Source organism: Crocuta crocuta, unplaced genomic scaffold (genome assembly GCF_008692635.1).
Source record: "Crocuta crocuta isolate KB4526 unplaced genomic scaffold, BGI_CrCroc_1.0 scaffold96, whole genome shotgun sequence".
NCBI lineage: Eukaryota > Metazoa > Chordata > Mammalia > Carnivora > Hyaenidae > Crocuta > Crocuta crocuta.
In genome coordinates, this window is record NW_027531522.1 from 1,029,846 (window position 1) to 1,037,389 (window position 7,544).

Genomic DNA, 7,544 nt, shown 5'->3' on the forward strand with positions numbered 1-7,544 from the left:
GAATAGTCAAATTCTTGGTTGCTAGGGACTTGGGGGAAAGGGAATGAATGGAAATTATTGTTTAATGGGTAGAGTTTTAGTTTAGAAAGAAAAAAAGTTCTGGAGAAAGATGGTGGTGATAATAGTACAACAATGTAAATGTACTTAATGTCATTGAACTGCACATTTTAAAATGATTGAAAGGATAAATTGTATGTAATGCACATTTTGCCACAATAAAATATTACTCAGGATGCAGTACATGGAAACAAAGTAAAAACAAACAAACAAACAAACCATGAAAGCCAAAGTGAAAGATACGGAAAGGAGAATGGAATGGTCTACTTGCTCTCAGATCTATGCATAACCTTTCATGTTCTGAGTCTGGGGAGCTGATATCTCAAAACTGTGTTTTCTACACTCCCTGTTCTGTTGGCTTCTTCCTCCTCTAGATTTTGTTCCTGAGATCCATGAGAGTCTCAGGCAAGAAACTGGATCATAGGAGGAAAGGAGATACCAGGATATTTCTCCTCTGCTTTCCTGGATTTTATGCTGTCTCCATCAGTGGCTATGTCTCTCCCTCGGCCCTTTTCCTGTAGGGCAGAATCTACCATAGTTCTAAATTGGTCTCAGCTTCTGGGTTCTGGTAAGACTGTCTCCTTATTGCAACCCTACAGCCCAAGCAGCCATAAGAGGCTTTTTGCTCTTGCTAAGCACAGACTGCCTCACTATCCCATTTGGCATTCAATATCCTAAAACATTTGTAACTAATTCTTCATATGTCAGTCTGTTCAGGCTGATATGACAAAAATACTATAAATAGGTGGCTTATAAATAACAAACATTTATTTTTACCAGTTCTAGAGGCCAGGAAGTCCAAGATCATGGTGCAGGTGGGTCCTCTGTCTTGTGAGGGCCGGGCCCACTGTTTAGACAACCATTGATTTACAATAACCTTACATGGTGGGACACATGAGCTAGCTCTCTGGGGTCTCCTTTATAAGGACACTAATCCCATTTGTGAGGCTCTTCCTTCATGACCTAATCACCTCCAAGGGTCCCACCTTCCCAACACCATCACCCTCCACAGAGGAATTTGGGGAGGACACAAACATTCAGACCATAGTACCATCCTAAATTCTCTGTTGACCTACATGGTATTAACCGGTTTCTTGACTGATTCTGTCTAACACACATCCAGTCCATTTTAGAAGGAAAGAATAGACAGAATGGAGAAAAGGCAACAGGTAATGGCTGAGAGTTTTCCTAAAGAGGTGAAAGGTATGAATACTCAAATTTAGGAAGCTCAAGTAGGGTAGATAAAAAGAAATCCACAGTTAGATACATATCACAATAAAACCATGGAACACCAAAGACAAAGAGAAGTTCCTAAAACCAAATAGAAAAGATACATTACATGTAGAAGAAAACAATTGGAATAACTGCTGATATTTCAATGGAAAACAATAGTATGATATATTAAAAAAATATATATATATAATCAAATGAAAGAAAATAACTATTAATCTAAAAGAAACCAAAGTACCCATAAAAATATCTTTTGATATCAAAGGCAAGAAAAAGCTACTTTCCACCAAAAACACTGGGGTTTAACAACTATGACCCCTGAGAAAAAGCATGCTTATAGGATACTTTTCAAGAAGGATAATGATCCACAGGAAAAGTCTAAATTACCAAAAATGACAAAGAAATTGTTATGCATGTGTGTAAATCTAAACCAGCACATAGTCGGTTAAGTGCTGGACTTCCGCTCGGGTCATGATCTCACTGTTCGTGGGTTTGAGCCCCACGTGTGGGGTTGAGCTGTGCTGACAGCTCAGAGCCTGGAACCTGCTTCAGACACTGTGTCTCCCTCTCTCTCTCTGCCCCTTCCCAACTTGCACTCTGTCTCTCTTTCTCTTAAAAATAAATAAGCATTAAAAAATAAATAAAATAAACCAGCAATGACTGCAACAGATAACAGACAACAATGAATAATAATCAAAAGTGCAGTAATAGGATTTAAATGTCCCTAAATTCCTTATATGGTTAAAAGAGACTGTTAGAAATAATAACTTTAGGCTTTTAAGATAAATATACCTGTTAAATACTTCCATTAAACACTAGAACCTCAAAATACCATATATAAAAAAACAGTAGACGGCTTTACTCAAAACCAAGCGATATCTTAATACCTTGATTCATTAAAAAATATTCATCACGTATTTTTGCAAAACATTTTTGGGCAATTCTTCCCTTTGTGCACCCACTTCTGCCAAGCTGTTTCAACTGCCATCACATAAAGTTTAAGTTAGGTTCAAAAGGAGCTCCTGCCTACAAAGGATGAGATATACTGGACACTCAACAGGTCAGCTAAGTAGGTCGTTTCTCTTCACACAACAGCCAGAATGATTTCAGCACAGAAACCGGATCACATTATCTTCCTGCTAAAAATCCTTCAACATCCACATTCTATGTTCTCTAGACCCTGAATGATCTGGCTTTTTCCGACTCCCCTGAACTCACCCTAAGTTCTTCTTCGCCGCTCTCTGTTGTCTTCCACCTCCTTTGGCTTCTGACAGGTCTGAGAACACTAAACTCTTTTCTGCTACAGGATCTTCCACTGTCTTTGCCTAGCTGCTTCCTCAAACCCTCCGCATGGCTGGCTTGACCTTCCCTCGTACACAGACCATCAGGATCACATGAGGTGACTCTATCCACAAATGAACTACCCCTGCTTTGAATTTATTCTATACTCTCCTGGCATGATTCTGAAAGTAATAAAGCCTTCCTGGTTAAAAGAAGCTGACAGAAAAGTGAGTTTGCCATATAAAACCACCTCACAGAAACACCAGGATGAATCGCCAAACAAGTTTTAGGCATCTCCTTTCTCACAAAACTTTAAAACACACTCACAGAAATCTCTGGTCTGGCTCACTGCAGAAGAGAAGAACTGGACACAGATCCCTTTCAGCTTTCCAATAACATAGGAAATAAAGTCTGGTTTAAAACAGACCTTGTCTAGTTATATGTATGGTGTGTTTTGAATGAGCCATAATCAATGTTTTGTTCCCTTCAATTTGCTTAAAGATGTTTTGTAGAGAGAGAAAACAAGGTCTACTTATGTACTTCCATACATGTATTCTTTCTACTACTCATTTTCTTTGTAATTATGGGGATAAAAGTACTTGCTTAAAATAAATGCGAGAACCAAAAGAAAGGCCATCATTTCCCAAAAAATTTCTCCATATTGTAAAGGTGGCATTACTGGGGTGCCTATATGGCTTAATCGGTTGAGCGTCTGACTCTTGATTATGGCTCAGGTCATGATCCCAAGGTCGTGGGATCAAGCCCCACATGGGGCTCTGTGCTGACCATGAAGCCTGCTTAAGATTCTTTTTCTCTTCCTCAGACCCTCTCCCCCACTTGTTCTCTCTCTTAAAAAAGAAATGACATTAGTGATAACCTGAAACAACTTTTAAGTCATCAGAACACTAGTCTAAAAAACCCATAAGCTTCCATGTCCACAGCTATAAAATGGAATGATAATGCATGTCTGAACTAATTCTCAGCGTTGATTTGAGTACCAAATGAGTTTTATGAGCAAAAGCTTCATAAACTGTGATACAGGATTACTCTCCTCCTTAAGGATGAAAGTTGGGTTAGAGTTTTGGCCACACAATTTACCCACTCAAATCAGTAAGGGATATGTTCTGAGTCAGAAATCACAACCTAAAATGTCTGCAGGGGGCAAAGGAGATGACATGCATGAGTGAAGCTGGTATGGATGAAGTAAAAGCAGGGACTGGAGGCCTTGTGGCAAAGTAGAGAGTGTACGGGCCCCATGCAGACTGGGCAACCACACCTGGCTGGAGCTGCTAACAGCTGCAAACTCCACCTTGCCGGGCCCTCTTGTTTTTTGGGGAAAAGCTAGGGCTCTGGGAATGTATGTAAAATTTACTGATTTTAAAATATTGGTAAATAGTTTTAAAGTATTCAATTATGTTAAGTTGATGAGCTGACCCAATATAAACATATCCAAAGACCAAATTCAGTTTTTATGCTATCAACCTTATAACTTCTACATGAGCTTTTGTGTTGTCACAAAGGAATGGCTAATAGACATAAACCTAACCACATGGTGTAATCATCCTCACACCTCAGGAAAAGTGGACAGTAACAGTGGCTAGCATTTTTCTGTTTATTATATGCCAGGTGCCCACCATAGTTACAGTTTTATATGCATTATGTCATTTAATACTCACAAAAAAACATTTCCAAAAAGCATTGCTGTAATTCACAATTTTAGAAAAGAATCCACATTTTCTGAGGATTAGAGAGAGTTTTTAAGGTCATAAGGCTGGTAAACTGTAGAGTCAAGAAAAAGACCAAGTCAAAGGTCATGGTAGAAATTTGGTGTTCAAGGACAGAGGACTTCAATTCAGAAGACTAATGTTCCCCGACTTGAGGTTCTTGACTCCCTATGTGTCCAGTGTGGTAAGGGGTCTTCTGCGAATTATTTTGAAAGTGGAAACCTTCTATTTACCCCGTAATGGATGACTGAGTTTGTTTCCTATTACCAAGGAAAGGGAGTTTGTTTTATTTGATACAATCTTTCAAATTACAGATCTAGGGGAGAGGCTAATGAAGGGATCTGCGTCTGTAACAATGAATAAGAAGAAAGAAGAAGAAGTTGGAAATGAATAGTTTAGAGCATACACATTGCAGAAATTATAAAAATGATACATTTTTACATCAAAACTTTATATAACCCACATTCATATAGTTTAAAGTAGATTTGCACTTACAAATACTTACTCATTCGCCCAACTATTTGTAGCAATTAATGGGCCTTCAAATACTTTGGATTTAACAGAGAAAAGTTATTTTTCAAATATGCACACAAAAAATTTAGGCTGTAAAGATACAGTTGAAAAAGGGTGTGCAAGACAATGCTATCCCCTTTCATGATGCGACCAAACTCTCTGAAAATAAGATATGCTAAGTTGGTATTAAAGACCACCAAGCTGATTCTTTTGCTTTGCACTTTTTTTCTCCTCACCAATAATAATCAAAAAGGACTAAGACAAATGAGAATAATTTTTCACATGCTAGATATCACATTAATATATTCATAAAAAACAAGTTATCGCTGAAATCGTATACATCTCTAAATTTTCCCATTTGAAAACAATTATCTTTTATCATGTAATAAAAATCAATATGGCATGAATAACACGGACCCTGATTTATCTGTCAAAACTTGGAACTTCGGCTCCAGCAAATCGAGAGAACTTGTCGACTTGATCACCTGCCTTTAGAAAAGCCTGAAAGTAACGCAAAATAATAATGCTCAGGTACAAGTTACAAAGCGGCCAGGCTAGAGCTATGATCCTGTGCTGTGACACACAACAGAGTCCTGGGGTTACAGGGATAAGCATCCAGGATCTGGGGAAGGTAATTAGAAGTTGAACTTAACAAACATTTGGGTAGAATGGCAGAACTGTATTTTTCCCCTTAGTTTTAGCATTTTTACATAACTCACAAGGAGCACAAAGCACCTCATTTCTCGTACTGACCTAAAACAAATCTAAAGGCACTGGGTGGATGCGAATTCTAAAAAAAAAAATGAAGAGGCTTTAAGAGCACCTACAATCACCAAGAAAACAGCAGAAACAAGGAAACCCATGCGGATTCTTTGGATTTCCAAAACTCGCTCGCTCTCTTTTAAAATTTTAGCACCATTACAAAGCTATGTCTAGGCTGACATCCAATTACCATTCTAGTAGTAAGAATTATCACTTAAAACTTTGTTTTAAATTTCTCTTAGGAAAATGTTAGCAAGGTGCAAATAGAAACTACTGGAAAACACAACAGGGCTGTCAGTGAGCAAGGGAAATGACATCGTTGCTGGGAAGATTCCCCTATTTCTCAACAGCGATCACAGGCTCTGGTTTAGAAAAGTTAGAAAACTTTCCAGACGCGTACGGAGTTGCCAGCACCCCTGCCCCACCGACCTGCTTCTAGAGAAATCATCCCCGAGCAAGCGCTCCCTGGGGCCGACCCGGCGCAGCGCGGCCGCAAGTTCTCCCCGGAGGCCGTCGGGGCGAGGCGCTTCCTCCCCGTGGGTGCTTCCCGCACGACCTCCACGCGCCCCCTCGCGCTCCCCCTCGGCGTCTCCCGGNCCTCCCCTCCCCGGGGCGTGGGAAGGTGCTTCGTCCTCACCGTGCGCCCGCCGCCCGCGCCGCGGCGCCTCGCAGGGCGGCTTCGGGGGTTTCCCGGGACGCGGCGCGCGCCTCCCTGGCGTGGTGCCGGGCGCGTGGGGGAAGGGGAGCAGAGCGCCCACCTGGGCACTCCCCGGGTCTCTGGAACCGCTCGGACAGCCCCAGTGTCCTGGAGCAAATTCACCTCATTTTTAAGGCGCCGTGTCCCCTCCCAGCCTCCCTGAGAACTTCCCCAGCCTACGTGGGGCTCTTGCCACCCGCAGCCTCCGGGCTGAAAATAAGCATCGGTTTTAGATCCGAGAGGGAAAGGGACTCATGAAGTTGCCTCCCGATACCAATTCACTTTGGCTGTTCAGAGAACTGGGGGCTCAGGCTGCGTGAAAGCTTGGAACCTCTGCTTCCGGTCCTTCCCTCGCGGTCCTGGAAGTCCTGACTGGGGTCACTGGGTGGGTGCATCCTGACCAGATTCACCTGAACAGCCTCAAAGGACGTTTTGTGCATCGTTATGCCTTCCTCCCCTTCAACAGGTGCACAGTCAAAATGTCCTTTGATTCTGTTCATCTAAATGGGCTTGACTTTCACGATGATACCTAAGTGAAAATTCTAGAAGAGAACAGAGGTCAGAGGTCCATCTAATCCTAATCAATGCATGTGTCTTAAAAAAACATGATCATTTGAACAGATGCCAAAAAGGCAATCAGCATATTCAAGATCCTTCCTCAGAAGATATCTTTGAAATCTAGAAATTGAACGGTGGGTTTTTCTCAGAATATCGTGTATCACATCTGATACATGAGGGTACCAGAATATTGAGAGTATTATATCAATACGAACTTGTAAACAGACTCAGAATTTCAAGTTACTTCTTTAAAAAACAGCATATCAAATATACCGTTTAACATAACAATAGCTAACCCACTGGACACAAACAAAATGGGCCAACATTTACCAGTTAAGGTACAATGGAAAATGGATCCCATTCGCAATAAAAACAAAGGACATAAAATAACCAGAATGAGAAAGAAAAAACAGAAGAAGAAAAAATGAGTAATGTAGGAAACCTGAAAAAAGAAAAATGCGACTACTGAGAAATTATAAAATATTTTATTAACTGAGGAGACATAGGATATCCTTTCAGTGAGAAGACAAGATGTTAAATACATAATTACTACCTCCTAAATAAGAGACAGTAATATTCTTGAATTCACCTGAGAACCCACATAAACTAGAAAGGCTAAGACTAGTGGTTCTCAGACCGTGGTCTTGAAGCAGATGAGGTCGTTCAAGGGGTTCAAAAAATCAAAATTGCTTTCGTGATATTACGGCTGTTTTTCACTCCTT

The 7,544-nt window shown here is 40.7% G+C and overlaps 1 protein-coding gene across 1 annotated transcript in view; it reads right to left on the reverse strand.

The window, feature by feature from the left end:
• MYO3A (myosin IIIA) overlaps positions 1 to 6,070 on the reverse strand; it is a 230,212-nt gene extending 224,142 nt beyond the window's left edge. The window contains exon 1 of the mRNA XM_077772437.1: positions 5,997 to 6,070. The gene's annotated coding sequence lies outside the window, so the exon portion shown is untranslated. The remainder of the gene's footprint in view (positions 1 to 5,996) is intronic.
• Between the last annotated feature and the right edge of the window lie 1,474 nt (positions 6,071 to 7,544).